General features: G+C 40.7%; 2 long non-coding RNA genes across 3 annotated transcripts in view; one reads left to right on the top strand and one right to left on the bottom strand.

Moving 5' to 3' along the window:
- Positions 1–4,839: 4,839 nt before the first annotated feature.
- Positions 4,840–17,117, bottom strand: part of LOC130680618 (uncharacterized) — a 53,639-nt gene continuing 41,361 nt past the window's right edge. For both annotated transcript variants that reach the window (XR_008993640.1, XR_008993639.1), the window contains one exon: positions 4,840–5,179. This is a non-coding gene — a long non-coding RNA (uncharacterized LOC130680618). The remainder of the gene's footprint in view (positions 5,180–17,117) is intronic.
- LOC130680620 (uncharacterized) lies at positions 6,694–15,801 on the top strand. Its single transcript, XR_008993643.1, has 3 exons — positions 6,694–6,972; positions 12,273–12,387; positions 15,441–15,801. It is a non-coding gene; the product is annotated as an uncharacterized LOC130680620 (long non-coding RNA).

Raw genomic sequence — 17,117 nt, 5'->3', positions numbered from 1 at the left:
GTGGATGAAGACCCGCGCTGACATTACTCACCCTCATGAAAGTTGATTGAAAGGCCGAGAGGAAATGAGGGGAGAGCCTCCCCTCGCTCAAGCGCTCAAGCATGGACCCCAGGTGCCAGGCCCCTTGTTTCTGGGAGCTGCTCCTGCAGTTAGACTTTCCAGGCATTTCCAGAGGAATAGGGTGGGTAGGATTGAGAGAAGGAAGTTAAATGGGAGCTGCTAGGACGTTTTCCTTTTATTATCACTGTTATTTATTTTGACAAAAGAAGACAAATAAGTGCGATCTAATAACTGGTTTTCTTTCTGTGTTTATTAGTAAGGAAAAAATGATTTTCCTCGGAAGACAGTGTATTTTTTCTAACCAAGGTGTCCTGGACTTCTGTAACCCATTTGGTACAGTCAAGATTATGGTGCACTGCACAGAGCATCCTGACGTCCTGGATTTGAATACCGTTCTCTGCAATTTGGGGGAGGAGTTGTCAGCATGGGCCGTGGGAGTCAGAGCCCCTGCCACCTGGCTCCTCTCCCCTGCAACTGGCAACGGGGCTCCTCCCTCATGCCTGCTTCTAAAAACAGGACTGTGGCTAACCAAAACCCACCAACACAGCCCAATAATAGCGTGGGGGGAAATGGGAGGCCGTGCCCTTGTGCACCACTGCCTGGCATTGCTTCTAATTAGAGAAATACTCAAGATGCCAAAGAGTGATTTCCCTGATGGAGATGCACTCCTCACCCACCCCAAGACTTGTAACTCGGTGTCACAGCGTCCCAGATCCTGTCAGGCTTAAAGGGGGATTATGCCACTGGCCACCAGGGTAACACTAGTCTCAACCAGAAAAGGCAAAGCTGTGAAACAATTAGTTGCATTTATCTGGGGCCTTAGGGATTGCAACCAGGGAGTGTGTGTTTGAGAGAAAACCCAATTGTGTGCTCCAAAGAGGAGACATGGCTTATGGTATTTAAAAGTAAAAAGGGGAATTTCAAAGGGACTTACAGGAGTTGCTCTGAAAGAATTACCATTGGCTAACACTGCTATAACCTACAGTTAAGCCTGCTTAAGTGGCTGCCCAGGCAAAAAGTTCACTTTGTTGCAGGTGGCAGATTGTTTGTCCATGATGTTTATGATTTGACAGAACACAAATTTAATGTTCTTCTGAGAACAGTCAGTGTGAGAGAAGAGGGTGAGTACAGACCCTCTTTCCTTAATGGTCCGCTCCCCACTGTAGTTTAGCTGACACTCGTTGTCAGTATTAACCCCAACTTATCTTCAGTCACAATGACAGTGACATTGAGGGCGGGACAGCGGGCAGCTGGAGTCCCGGGGGGCAGAATATCCTTCCGTTCACATCGGTGCCCCACTCGTGTGGAAGCCTTGCTTGTGCCCCATCCCTCAGCGTGCCAAGATTTATTGACACCTTCTCTCCAGTCAAGAATAAAATCCCAGAGGGGGGAAAGGAGGCCTATTTCTCTTCAGGAAAAGGGTGGAGTTCCTTCTTCACAGTTAATAGAGTAGTTTTCAAACAGCATTGGAGTAAAAACCAAGCTGGCTTTTTTAGTATTATTGTAGGAATGTTCTTATTGTAGTATAATTGCAATTTAATTTTCACAATCACAATATGATATATCTGTGGCTTTGGAGAGCTACAGCCTTTTCTACAGAATTCAATACTTCGCTTCCCTTTCTTCTGCTTGTGATATTGAAACAAGTTTTTCCCTAATGAAATTATCATGCAAAATTTGTCCTTTATTGAGAATCACATTTATTCTACTAAGGATACATAAATCTAATTTAATTTGTTTCAGAAAATGGGAGTTTTAAGCTGAATATTTGAAGGAATTTTCTGAAACTTCCTAACACAGAAAATAGCCTAATTGGATTTGCATTATATTTCTCTGACTTTGGCATCACATATCTTTTTCTCTAGAAAAGGAGAAGGTATTGAATCAAAGAAAGACATCCAGAATTTCAAAACTGTGGAAATGATATTAAATATTATTGCAGAATTAGTTTTTAGCTATATTTGCTTTTCATTAACCCAACCCCTACAGTCTGGGATTTCTGCACCTATTTTAAATAAGGAGATAACATTAGAGTGAACAATACCCAACTTTGTTCTACTCTTCACTCATGAGTTCCCACTGAGAAATACTGATGGTATTTCCAAAAATGTGAAACCCATACTATGGGAAATATGCACGATGATTTTGCGTGAGAGATGATGTAAATGAATGTGATTGACTTTCTCCCTGATGAAATCAGAATTATTAAAAGATGGGGGGAAAGGGAACACCAGATGACTCAATATCACACTGTCATGCCTAAATACAAGGAGGTCAAAAAATTAATAAGTAAAATGCAATGTTGCTAACTGAAGCAGCATCCTTTCTTGTTCCTGTAGCAAATGATATCAGACTGGTACACTTTCCTTTCTCTATGCTAAGCCATATGGAGAACAGGTAAAAGTGACTTCACTACTTGCTTCAGGAAACACTTGCTCCTAAAAACAAGACAGCGGCTGACCAAGGCAGCTTACCCATCAGTCCCAGCCAGCTCGTGCTGCAGACGGCCTTCATCTCCCAGGGTCCTGCAACCCCAGGCTGTTGTACCAGAGACTGCCCAAGGCCTACCGGTCCTCTGGCCGGCAAAGCCATCTGACAGCCATGCACCCAGGACCCAAGTCCTGCAAATACCCTGTCCTGCCTTCCCTTTGGAGGAACTACAAAGATTCTGTTGTTAAAAAAAATTCATCCAAGTAAATTTGAAGACCTAATGGCTTTACTAAGCAAATCATGAATTGGGCAGCATCCTCTCTGGCAAGTAGAGAGATTCTCTGAAGGGCTCCAGGAAAGGAGAGGATTTTAAAGGCAGGACAAAGAAGTCATAACAGAAAAAAGGATTATTTCAGGTGAGGTCACCTTCCCTGGGGAAAAAAGGTCTTATTAGATGGATTCCTTTAGGGGATAGGGAGGACACGTGTGACATCTAATCAATGATGACCAGAAAAGTCCTGACTGACTACCTTTCTGGGAGAGGTTGTGCAATTCAGTTAAGTGCTGGTTTGGTGACTTGGTGCAGCAGAAGTGACACCAGGTGGGACCCGTGTCTTTCTTAGCATTGCCAATGAGCCGTTCTCCTTCACCGTGATCTGTCTGCTTAACTTGCTTCACTAGGTCAACAGGTTTCCCTGGTGGTCCTCTGGGGAACTCACCAGCTGACCAGCGCGTGGTAACTGAGGTTTGTCTCCTGGTACAGCATCACGGAGGAAGCGTGCAGGGCAGAAGAATCAGTAAAGGCTCCATAACAGTGCGACCAGAGAGCTAGGTTTCCAAGAGTCCTGAGTTCAACTCTGGATACTGGGAGCCAAGGCTCATTAGGGGAAACCCTCCACCTCCAAGAACAATTAGAAGGAGTAATCCCAAGAGTTTCTGGTAAAATGAGTGGTGTTGGAACCTTTGAGTTTCTTCTATTTGTTCTAGAATCCAATGGACAGGAGACAGATTAACAGGAGGAAAAAAACCAAAGATTTATGACATGAATAAGGAGCCCCAGTCATGAAATTGGGATCCAAAGAAGTGCAGAGGTTGGCAGTTTTTATACATTTTAGACTAAGAGATAATAAATCTGTGGGGAGTTGACAGAACAAAGTAAACTTATGTTTGGGAACTTCAATTAGGAATTCTAAACAGTATTTGGGCTTACATAGTAATTAATAAAGAAGCAGTAAGATTTGTTTGTGCAGCCTTCCTGGCTCTGAATTCTCTGTCTCTGGTGAGAAGGATTCCTCTCTACCTCCTGGTTCAGGGAAGGTGCCCTTCACGTGGGACATTCATTTCTTGGTTCCAGGGGAACAGAGGACGGTCATCCCTCTTGCACCAGTCGGTTCTTCAGTCGCTTTAAATAAAATAAATGTAATCAATATGCCGAAGAGGCACATATGAGGGCAACCTGTCCTTGATCCCTCCAGTGGCAACCCCCTGCCTTCCTAGGTGGTTAGGGAAATCTCAGACATGCAAAACATGTGAGAAGAAAGTTAATGTAACCTGGGTGGAAAGGCGAATATGAAGGTAACAGGAGAGGAGTCCCCAGTGGGCAGAGCCTTTGTTCCTCCGAGCAGGCTTGATGGACCAGCAGGGGTGACAGCCATGAGCCTTCCTTAACTGCCTAGAGCTGATAACCGTTTCATTTCTCCACCTTGATTTTAAAGGTAATAAAAATATGGTTGAACACTGGTGGTCTCCTAAGTGCTAAGTTTTAGTGAAAAAGAAAAAAAGCAAGAAACGATTTTAAATCTGTATATCTCACACATTTGAAACTTGTGACTTTCACAGAATCCTGCTGTGTCTTTAGTTAATGCGTTCTTCAAGGTTGTCCATGAACTCCAAAGACTGCAGTGGGCTCTTGTGTAACATACAAGCAACAGGTGCTGTTTTCACATAATTTCCCTTTGTGTGTTATTGCTTATATTATATTTGCATTTTTGGGGTTGCTATTTTGTTTTATTATATTCCTAAATTTAAAAAATGGATGAATGAGCCCTTGCCAGGCCCATGTCCCACTCTAGTGCTGTCCTCTGGTGGCCGCACATGGAACTGCAGCTCCCAGCCCCTGATGCACAAGGTGGTCCCGGGAGGGTGGGTGGTCCCAGCGTGTCTTCCCTAGCCTGGCTCAGTCAGGGCCCGCTCACCTCACTGAGGTACTCAACATGGTGCTTCATGCCCACAAACACCACGGTCTGGTCCTGGGGCCGCATCACGTTGTGATGGTGGAGCAGCACAGCGGCCTCGGAGTCTTCGTGCACAAGGAAGAAGGACATTGGTAGGGAGAAAGGGCCAGGATGGTTGGCTCACGGGGCCAGGTTCTGGGCCTGGGAAGGGGCACAGCGGTACCCTCACCTTTAGCTGCTCGTTGAGTTTGGCATCCACATCTAGCCGGATGAGCACAGGCTCCATGAGGCCTGCAGTGGGCACAGGGAGGGTGTGGGGGGAGTCACTGACATACAAGCCCCCCAGGTCTTGACCAAGTCCCAGGCCCCAGCCCTGCTCCCCGACTCACTCACCTGCCTGGGCGAACTCCACTGGCAGTTTGGGCAGTGTGGCAGAGAAGAGGACAGTCTGGTAGCCTCCGGGGAGGCGGCCGATGATTTCCTGTAGCTGCTCTGCAAACCCCATTTCAAGGAGCCTGGAGGCAGAGGGCAGAACGGGGTCAGGAGAAGGGCTTCCACTCCAGCGGGTGAACTTCAGTCGCCCTTGCCCCCACCACACGTCTGCCCCGTGGACTGGTGTTTGTCTCACATGTTTGTTTCACTCAGCTCACTTTTTCTCTATTTGACAACCTCATCCTAAACAATAAAAACCTTGAAATCTTGAAAAAAAAAAGGATGAATGGCAAAAATATATGTATATATGGTTAAATATCTTTGTCAACCCCTTATAACAAATCCATCAGATATTGGACTTGGGTCCATGAACCCACAAGACTCCCCATTACCTATCAGATGAAGTTAAATTTAGAGCAAGGTACAAAAGTATGTTAGTGATCCAGATGCAGCCCAATTTTCTTATTTTTTTTATTTTTATTTTATTTTTTCTTATTTTGGTATCATTAATCTACAATTACAGAAAGAACATTATGTTTACTAGGTTCCCCCCTTCACTAAGTCCCCCCCACATACCCCTTCACAGTCACGGTCCATCAACATAGTAAGATGCTGTAAAATCACTACTTGTCTTCTCTGTGTTGCACAGCCCTCCCCGTGTCCCCCATGCACTATACATACTAATCGTAATGCCCTCTTTCTTTTTCCCCGCCCTTATCCCTCCCTTCCCACCCATCCTCCCCAGTCCCTTTCCCTTTGGTAACTGTTAGTCCATTCTTGGGTTCTGTGATTCTGCTGCTGTTTTGTTCCTTCAGTTTCCTTTGTTCTTATACTCCATACATGAGTGAAATCATTTGGTACTTGTCCTTCTCCGCTTGCCATATTTCACTGAGCATAATACCCTATAGCTCCATCCATGCTGTTGCGAATGGTAGAATCTGTTTTTTTCTTATGGCTGAGTAATATTCCACTGTATATATGTACCACATCTTCTTTATCCATTCATCTACTGATGGACATTTAGGTTGCTTCCATATCTTGGCTATTGTAAACAGTGCAGCGATAAACATAGGGGTGCATCTGTCTTTTTCAAACTGAAGTGCTGCATTCTTAGGGTAAATTCCTAGAAGTGGAATTCCTGGGTCAAATGGTGTTGGAAGCGAGCCTATGGACTTTAAGCAATACCAGTTATGTAAGTCTTAAGCCAACAGCAATCATTTCTGTAGTATCCTAGAAAAAGCAAAGCTGCTCTCTTAGCCAAACAAGTGTAGGTCTTGCGGTCAAGTTGCTAGGCAGTGTTTCCTCCTCTGTGCTTTCCGCGGGCCTAACCCTGCCAACACCCTGCTTCTCAAGAACACCCTCTGCCCCAGGGGAAAGCCCCACCCTTAAAACCTCCCTCCCAAGGGCCCCCACCCACAAGATGGCGAACTCCCTGCTTCTCTTCCGGGTCCTCCGCTCCCGCCAGTGCCAGCCAAGGCTCAATCACCCCTTTACACCTTCCCGCCAGCGCCCCCTAAGGCCCAATCACCTTCTGACCCAACCCTTCCTTGCTACCTGTATAAATTGAGCCTGCAAACAATAAACTGTGCCAGCTTGATCAGACATCCTGTCTTGCTGTCTGTTCTTTGTGTCCCTTGACCCTTCATTCTCTCCTCCAGGTCGTCGACCCCCGTTGATAGTCCCGTGGGTCGGGACAACTGGCGCCCAACGTGGGGCCCGACAGACCAGAGAGGCGAGAACGTCGCCCCCAGGAGGGTGGGCCCGGGCCCACCCATGAAAGGAGGTGTCTGCAGCTAGACCCTCGCCAGAGTCACCACGTTCTGAACCTGGCGTGAGACAGACTTGTGTATACTCAATTGGCGACGCATTTAGGAAGGTAAGTCATGGGGCAAGCATTCTCGCAGGAAGATTTGTTCATAGCCGGACTCAAAGAGTCCCTCAGGACACGAGAAACAAGGGTTAAGAAAAAAGATTTGAAACGTTTTTTAGTCTTTATTGAAGATGTGTGTCCCTGGTTCCCTCAAGAAGGAACCATTAGTGAAAAGAAATGGCAACGAGTAGGCGATTGCCTTCGAGACTATTACAGAGTTTTTGGTCCAGAAAAAGTAACTGTGTCAGCATTTAGCTATTAGATTTCCAGCCCCCTGAACTGGGGCTGTCTAAACCTTAACCCAGTAATGTAAACTGCTTGCCCTTAGAGTGTATTCTTGAAAACTGAAGTACTTTTAATCAAAAAAACTAAGAAGAAAGAAGGCAATTGAATATTAGAAACTCAAATCTGTATGTCAGTTTGTATGTTTTTATATGAAAAGTGTTGCTAACTGTAGTCATTATGTCTTGGTCTGTATGTTTGTGTGTCTAAGTGTGTAAATAAAAAATGTTTTCTACCTCCGGATTGTATTAATAAAAATTGATTTAAAAACAAGCGCTTGTGAAAATTGGGCATTCTAAAACTTCCAGAAAATCTAATAAATAAATATTATGCATTAATGCTAATTTAAGCTTAACTGATACGGACATGTCCTTATAGTTATTAACTGCCAAAGTTTACTTAAAGTCATTTAAGTTGATGTTACCTGTTAAATATTTCAAGAAGATGCTTAAAGAAAAGCTTGACTTTGATGTTTAGTAAAAGTTTTATAAGTAATCTGGCATGTTGCTAAAAATAAGTAAACAAGTGTAGCAAATAAACTTTTTAATAATATTACTGTATTAATGTATAAATGTATATATCTGCAAACAGCTTGAGAATTTTTGTGGTAACCAAAATTCTTAAAGTTTGCTAAGCTATATAGACATATTTTGTACGTAATGAGAAATTGTGCTATAAGGCACATTTCCAAAAATGATAAAATATGTTCATAAATGTATCAATCTGAAGAATGCTGGTGTAACAGTTTACAGTGGCCTATTTTTCAGTGTTCACTGAAAGTTAAAGTATCAAATAGTTTTAAGTTCTAATGAAAACTACTTGATATAATAAGGAAAATATTTTAGTATGTTAAGATGTGTGTTTTAATAAGAGAAAGTATAAAGAATGGAAATTCGTTTTCTTGAGAGTAAAAGAAGGTTAATTGTTCTAAAGTACAGCTATTTATTTAAAGGGAGACAGAGAGAGCAGTGTGGTGCAGCAGCATGGTGCCTTTTGTTGTGGCAGATCCGCTCAGCCTGTTGCTTTGGGGGAGGGTCAAGATGTTTAGAGATAAGGCGGGATAAACCCAGGCAAGCCCAGGCATAATTTTCACTGGCTTATGTGCTTGGGACCATAGGGCAAATGAAGAATAAATTACTGTATCCTTACAGATATAATCATGCTATGTGAAATTAAAGCAAGTGAGTCTTAATATCGAGAACACAGCAAAATTGGAGTTTTGTTTTCAGTTGGAAAGACAAAGTATTCTTTAACTGTTAGTCTGCTCTTAATATTGAAAGATTGCAAAGGGTTCTCTAATTGTTTTATTAAAACAGTTTCTTATGTTTAAAGTCTTAATGAATTGTCTGAGTATTTAAGAAAATAAGATCTTATTATTAAAAAGACTAAGCTAAGTGTTAACAACTATATAACCTTATGCAGCCACATCTGATATATTAAATCAGATGAAAGACGTGCAAAGAACCTCTGAATAGTCTCTGGCACCCTGTCACACCTCTCTTAACTCTAAGCATTTTATGGCTTTTGTGGCTGTTACTAGGGCCTTGTGTCCTTCACAGCATGTAAAAACTCATCCAACAAGCCTTAAGAGGCCTGCATCATTTGAAATTGCAGACGGCCCCCCCCCACCTGTAAATCATAAGATCTAAAGTCAAGTATGGTAGCCAATGAAGGGTAAGATATGGTTGAATTGTAAATACCAACCTAAGACAGGGAGTGGTCGACAGAGGACTATAGCCCCATGAGGGGTAAGGATTTACTTCAGCCATACAACCTAAGACAGGCACCTACCTTGACCCAGTCTGAGTTAGACTGGTTGTTTTATTAAAGAGAAAAAAGAGACGGGATAGTCAAAGACGGGTAAGCACCCTAGAGCCTCTGGCAACCTAAGACAGGGCTTCCACATTGGAGTGGGAGTACCAATGATGGGTAAGATCAGAGTCACTGCCTTGGGGCAACTAAGACAGGCACTGTCTTCTTATTATAAAATAAAAAAGGGGGAGATGTTGGGAGCGAGCCTATGGACTTTAAGCAATACTAGTTATGTAAGTCTTAAGACAACAGCAATCATTTCTGCAGTATCCTAGAAAAAGCAAAGCTGCTCTCCTAGCCAAACAAGTGTAGGTCTTGCAGTCAAGTTGCTAGGCAGTGTTTCCTCCTCTGTGCTTTCCACTGGCCTAACCCTGCCAACACCCTGCTTCTCAAGAACACACACTGCCCCAGGGGAAAGCCCCACCCTTAAAACCTCCCTCCCAAGGGCCCCCACCCACAAGATGGTGAACTCCCTGCTACTCTTCCGGGTCCTCCGCTCCCGCCGGTGCCAGCCAAGGCTCAATCACCCCTTTACACCTTTCCGCCGGCGCCCCCTAAGGCCCAATCACCTTCTGACCCACCCCTTCCTTGCTACCTGTATTAATTGAGCCTGCAAACAATAAACTGTGTCAGCTTGATCAGATATCCTGTCTTGCTGTCCGTTCTTTGTGTCCCTTGACCCTTCATTCTCTCCTCCAGGTCGTCGACCCCCGTTGACTGTCCTGCGGGGCGGGACAAAATGGTATTTCTATTTTGAGCATTCTGAGGAACCTCCATACTGCTTTCCACAATGGTTGAACTAGTTTACATTCCCACCAGCAGTGTAGGAGGGTTCCCCTTTCTCCACAACCTCGCCAACATTTGTTGTTGTTTGTCTTTTCTATGATGGCGATCCTTACTGGTGTGAGGTGATATCTCATTGTGGTTTTAATTTGCATTTCTCTGATGATTAGTGATGTGGAGCATCTTTTCATGTGTCTGTTGGCCATCTGGATTTCTTCTTTAGAGAACTGTCTATTCAGCAACCCTGCCCATTTTTTAATTGGATTATTTGCCTTTTGTTTGTTGAGGCATGTGAGCTCTTTATATATTTTGGATGTCAATCCTTTATCGGATCTGTCATTTATAAATTTGTTCTCCCATACTGTAGGATACCTTTTTGTTCTATTGATGGTGTCCTTTGCTGTACAGAAGCTTTTTAGCTTGATATAGTCCCACTTGTTCATTTTTGCCTTTGTTTCCCTTGCCTGGGGAGATATGTTCATGAAGAAGTCACTCATGTTTATGTCCATGAGATTTTTGCTTATATTTTTTTCTAAGAGTTTTATGGTTTCATGACTTACATTCAGGTCTTTGATCCATTTGGAGTTTACTTTTGTGTATGGGGTTAGACAGTGATCCAGTTTCATTCTCTTATATGTAGCTGTCCAGTTTTGCCAGCACCATCTGTTGAAGAGACTGTTATTTCACCATTGTATGTCCACGGCTCCTTTATCGTATATTAATTGGCCATATATCTTTGGGTTAATGTCTGGAGTCTCTGTTCTGTTCCACTGGTCTGTGGCTCTGTTCTTGTGCCAGTACCAAATTGTCTTGATTACTGTGGCTTTGTAGTAGAGCTTGAAGTTGGGAAGCAAGATCCCCCCCACTTTATTCTTCCTTCTCAGGATTGCATTGGCTATTCGAGGTCTTTGATGGTCCCATATGAATTTTTGAACTATTTGTTCCAGTTCATTGAAGAATATTGTTGGTAATTTGGTAGGGATTGCATCGAATCTGTATATTGCTTTGGGCAGGATGGCCATTTTGATGATATTAATTCTCCCTAGCCAGGAGCATGGGATGAGTTTCCATTTGTAGTGACCTCTTTAATTTCTCTTAAGAGTGTCTTGTAGTTTTCAGGCTATTAGGTCTTTCACTTCCTTGGTTAGATTTCTTCCTAGGTATTTTATTCTTTTAGACGCTATTGTGAATGGAATTGTTTTCCTGATTTCTCTATTAGTTCACTGTTAGTGTATAGGAAAGCTACAGATTTCTGTGTGTTAATTTTGTATCCTGCAACTTTGCTGAATTCAGATATTAGTTCTAATAGTTTTGCAGTGGAGTCTTTAGGGTTTTTTATGTACAATATCATGTCATCTGCAAATAGTGATAGTTTGACTTCTTCTTTACCAATCTGGATTCTTTGTATTTCTTTGTTTTGTCTGATTGCCATGGCTAGGACCTCCAGTACCACATTGAATAACAGTGGGGAGAGTGGGCATCCCTGTCTTGTTCCTGATCTCAGAGGAAAATCTTTCAGCCTCTCACTGTTCAGTATGATGTTAGCTGTGGGTTTATCATATATGGCCTTTATTATGTTGTGGTACTTGCCCTCTATGCCCATTTCGTTGAGAGTTTTTATCATGAATGGATGTTGAATTTTGTCGAATGCTTTTTCAGCATCTATGGAGATCATGTGGTTTTTGTCCTTCTTTTGTTGATGTGGTGGATGATGTTGATGGATTTTCGAATGTTGTACCATCCTTGCATCCCTGGGATGAATTCCACTTGGTCATGGCGTATGATCCTCCTGATGTATTTTTGAATTCGGTTTGCTAATATTTTGTTGAGTATTTTTGCATCTATGTTCATCAGGGATATTGGTCTGTAGTTTTCTTTTTTAGTGGGGTCTTTGCCTGGTTTTGGTATTAGGGTGGCAGGCCACTCTTCTAACTTAAAACAAAAGCTAAGCGGCCTTGCAGGTGCACACGCATACCCCGCTGTCCCACACCTTCATACTTCTGCAAATGCAGTCTGCACTTGCCCTCGTTAGGTGTGAGACTTCTCATTGGCCTAAGTTTACATGGCCTCCATGTACCCTTCCTAACAACCAGGTTTGGTGAAGCCACATTATTAAATACGGCTGTTGTGGGAAAAAGCAAAAGTAAATAAAGATGTTATATGGTCTATACAGTAAGAATAAATCTTACGCAACTCCTGCCCAGAAAGAGGACTTCATTTAGTGGGGTAAGGAACAGAGGAGTAATATTTAGACAAAAACAGTAATACATTATAATACAGCTTGGTAGAGTAAATGCTGAAGTTACACAGATTACAGTGTAAGTAGTTGTTCATACCACTGGTGGAGGTCAAGAAAGGCTAAAGTGTGGAGATTACTCAAAGTCAGGGCTCTGAAGAATGTGTTCTTGAATCTTGTTTATTCTTCCCAGGTGGGGGAAGAATAAATCTACATAGGGACTGATGAAGCAGCCCAATTCACTACAGTAATTTAGAAGGGCACGTGACTTCATTTCTGGATCTCAGTATCATCATGCAAAGGATTAGGTAGGTCCAAAGGTAGGATTTGTTTACTAACACTTAAGTATATTCAGTAGAATATCTCTTTCTCATAAATGAAGTGGATATAAAAATTGCGAAAGCCTACTGGCCAGATCTGTTTGGAGCACCCCTCAATAACTATCTCCCTTCTGTTTTCCATCTGCGCTTACTAACATTCTTCTTCATTTCAGCACATGCTCATAATTAATTCAATTTTGTAAGTTTACAGAACATTTTAAACACTGAAATCTGTGGTAAACTACTTCCATTTTTAGAAAGTGCTCTGTCCTTATTAGATTTCTGTCCACATTCTGGTAGGAGGAGTTACATCTAGAGGGCTGCAAGAGATAGCTCATCCTTGTAGCAATTAATGGCACTGTCTAATTTTTAACTGGGAAATTGCAGATCCAGGTTTTGTTTTATACATGTTTTTTATTTTATATACACAGTAAGTTAAACACTGGACAACCTAGTTCAACATCAGATCCTCAGTCACACCGCCAAGCTCTTGAGGTCAAGAGCTATGTTTATCTTGTTCTTTGCTATATTGCCAGGAACCCAGAGAATTGCCCTGCTCAGGCTGTAATCAACACATAATTTTTGAAGTAAAATTGTAATGGGATGATTTAGAGAAATTATAAAGATTCTCTCTGTTTACAAAGGCTGCTATGTAATTAATTACCCATCCAGATTTTTACCTCATCCATTTATCTTTCACATCTCTGGATTCTTATTTGGGAGTTTGATTTGAAATCTCTATCCAGTTTACATGCTCATTTCCTCTTCTCTGGCCCGTGAATTGTTCATCTATCACTGTAGTAGTTATGCATGAGAAACCACTCCAACACCCAGAGACTTTTAACACCAAGCCTTTATTATTCTCCCACATGAATTCATGAGTTGGCTAAGGTGTCTCTGCCTCAGGCTGTGAGTAAGAGAGGCTTGGCTCCAAGCTTTGGGTTGGTATTAGGTCTCCTTTACACGTCTCCACATTCTTTGTGAACCAGAGTTCACCAGGTCACATGAACAAACGCATAAGGGAATGGAAACACACACCCTCCCACTGCAGTGAAAGGACTCGGTGGGTCACTCAGCCAAGAGGATGGGTACAAAGGGAGAGAAGAGAACAACGGTCCACATCCACCACAGCCCACACAGATGACCGAACGGAAGCTCTCCTTCCAGGTAGAAGAGGCATGTGTCATGAACTGCCAGCATGAATTACAGTTGATACTCCAACAAACAGGAAACCTGTTTTTTAATACCCTTGACTATAGTTGATACCATTAAAGTTTTTTTGGTTTTGTTTTGCTTTTTTGCCAGTCTCATAGATGAAAAATAATAACACAGTTGTTTAATTGTATTTACATAAGTAATAGTGAGGTTTAACATCCTTGCAACTGTTTTATGGCCATTAATATCTCCTCTTGTTTGAATTGCTATTTCCCATTCATTTCTTATTTTTTAATTATATTTTATTCTAATTCATTCATAGGAGTTCTTTATGAATTCTAGATATGAATCTATTGTGATATATAGGTATCTAATATATATTTCAAATATCTGTTTCCATTCTATTAATTATCACTTATCTCTGCAAATGTAGCTTTTTTTTAAACAGAAATTTTACATGTTCATTTAGTCAAGTACATTGAAAACATTTACCAAAACAGATCATATTGTGGACCATTAAATAAGTCTCAATACATTTAAAAGGTTCAAGTCATACAAAATTCATTCTTTGAACACACTGGAGTTGAATTACAACTCAGTAACAGTGATACTACTTTTTTCTGCTTTAACCTTGTTAAAGTATGTTTATTATCTAATGTTAAACTATCCTGGCAATCCTGGGTAAGCACTGTTTGGTTATATTACATTACTCTTTTATTTTTTCTATTATTTTCCTGTTATATTCTTATATTTGGTATCAGTGTTCTTAGCTGAGTAAGTTGGGTCACTTGTAAGTGTTCTGACATATTTGCTATCAGATGGGAATAACTGATTCCTTGAAAGTTTGATAGCATTTTTCTATAAAACTATGTGGACATGGGAAAATTGATTTAGGAGTGGTGGTGGTTAGATCCTTGACTTCTATTTAAGTTTTCTTCTTTTTCAGGCAGTTTTGATATTTTAATTTTTCTATAAATGTTTACTTTTAGTCTAGTTGGCATAAAGCATTACATAAGATCCTCATTACTTTAATATCTATACTACAACAATAACAATGACAATAATAGCTAATATTTATATGGTCACTGTTTTAATCAGTGTTGGTTATATTCTGCATCTAAGTTATTTGTACTTTCTCATCTTTTCTTCTACACACTTACCAAAATATTGTCTATTCACTGGTGTTTTTTAGGAAATAGATATGATTTATTGATTAAATATCTTTTTTGTTATTTTAATTATTTGTTCTTTATCTTCATTTTTTCTTTCATTTTGTTTTTCTCAGTTTTTTTATATCAATATATTTTTTCTCATCTTTCAAAAAAAATGAATTTATCTAAGGCTACAAACATTTCCTCTGACTACTTTTCCAGTTGCAACAAAAACATTTTTTTGTGTAGTCTTCTCATTTTCCTATATTTCTAAATACTTTTAACTTATATTTAAGTTTTCTTTTTAACCCTAGTTATTCTAAAGCTTTTTCCCTTTTTTCTTGTATATTTTCTAGTTTCATGACATGAAATCATTGAGCATGTCCTGTTTGATATGAGTGCTTTAGAATTCATCAAGATTTCTTTCACTAATGACGTTTCTGTTGTCTCCCCAGCATCTATACCACCCCCTCCTCACTGTGTAGCAGTCCTTTGAGGTTTGGGTGAAATTGGCCTCACCTCTAACTCCAGCTACAGGCCTTGATTGGCCTCAGACAGTCAGGATGGTGATCTCCCCTGGGTCACCATATTGATCCAGGCAATCCTTGGCTAATCCAGTCGGTGTCTGATGTTCCTCTGAACACGTGAATTGGTTCCAGAGTGGTCCAGACAATTGGCTGCTCTAAGATGTTTCCTGGAAATTCTTAGATGCAGATTTTCTCTTACTTTCAACAGTGTGGTAAGCAATTATGAGGTCTGAAATTCCTGCTGCCGTTTTACTCCATGACAGAAGTCAGTCTGAAGACAAAAAGGGGACTGCTGGTTGAACTACACAGAGTCAGAGTCTGATCAAACTCTACATGAGCCATTATTTCTGTAATAACTTTATTTCCCTTTATTTCTGTTTGCAAGGGTATGTATCCTTTGATTGATTTGTTTATTTCGTTTTCTGTCATTTCCAGGGCTTTTGTATAAGAGATACTCTAGCACAAGCTCATTCTATCACTTCCGAATGGCTTCCATTGTAAGAATACTGTAACCACTACTTCTACCTTTCAAAATACCCTGAGATTTTATTATTATTGCCACCTCTCAAATAAACACTGGTCTGGATGGCAAGAATATCTAAAGAAACCAATACAGACCTAAGGGAAATCAAGTATAAGAATTAAAAGAAATGCCAAATGCTTTGGGCCCTTTTCTGCTCATTTACTTGGTAAACTTATTCCCTGTCTGATTTATTGAGTAACTCAGCTCAATGTTTACATATCTGAATTCTTCACATGATAATTTTGTAAACATGTCCCTGAAGAATAATGAGAAATTTCAAATCCTCAATATTAACTCCACTATCTACATTCTGTTACAAGTCATAAATTGGTAGGGTGTCCTCGGGTCATGCTCACTGTGTTCTAGAATACTGAAATCTGAAATTTCTGTGCTGTGCTGCATTAGTTCCTTGAAAAGAAAATAATTTAATTACTTGAGGCAAGAAACAACTAGAAGGGGATATGTGTACAAGGGGATGAATCTTGGTGTTCTGGCTGTTCATTTAGTCGGCAAGATGTCTGCAATCTGATGACAAGGACTTTTTCTTTCTTACAATTATAATTAGAAAAGATTTTACAGAGGACTACAAATGTTTCCCAAATTTTTATGAGAAAATTATAATACAAATGAAATTTATGCTCACACCATTTGAAATTCCTATAACTGTAACCCATATACTTACCCAAGAAATCTAGGAAAGAATTTATAAACAGCACAGTGAAAATCAATGGAGCGGATCTGACTCCAGATTAAAGCCCCAAATCCAGCCCAATCCAGCCGACTCCAACCAAGATCAACCAGAACATTTTGAGTTAAAACCCATGAATAAGAGCTAAATATTTGTTACTTTGACCACTGAAATTGTGGGGCATTGCCTGTTACACAGCACTGTCACAGAAAATAATCTAATGGGTCAATTCCTTCTTTGAACTGTTAGAACATTAATTTTCTTTATTATAGATTTTGTAGTTAGAAAATGTTTCATTTTTAGACATCTTTTGGTGTTCATAATAACTAATATTTATCAAATACATTTTTTGTGGGCGGAACTACACTAGATAATTTAAATATTTTATATCATTTAATTGCCCCCAAAAACTGAGGAAGTTGACAAGTGTATTCCCATAAATGGATGTGGTTTAAAAGATTAAAATAACTTCTCCCAACCACACAGGTGGCTAATGAGAGAAGCAGGATTCAAATGCAGGCTTGTCTAGATCCAAAATCCATGTTCTATGTGTCTTTTCAACTTGGAAGCTTTTCCCAGTTTGCAGGAAAAAAATGGGTAAAAACCATTAGATGTAGCTCCTCCATCTTGTACCACTAACAGAGACACTAAGAGCATACTGAATTTGCAACCTT

The sequence above is a fragment of the Manis pentadactyla genome, chromosome 14 (assembly GCF_030020395.1).
Source record: "Manis pentadactyla isolate mManPen7 chromosome 14, mManPen7.hap1, whole genome shotgun sequence".
NCBI classification, from domain to species: Eukaryota; Metazoa; Chordata; class Mammalia; order Pholidota; family Manidae; genus Manis; species Manis pentadactyla.
The sequence above is the reverse complement of the archived record's forward strand: the minus strand, read 5'-3'. Positions and strand labels throughout refer to the sequence as shown.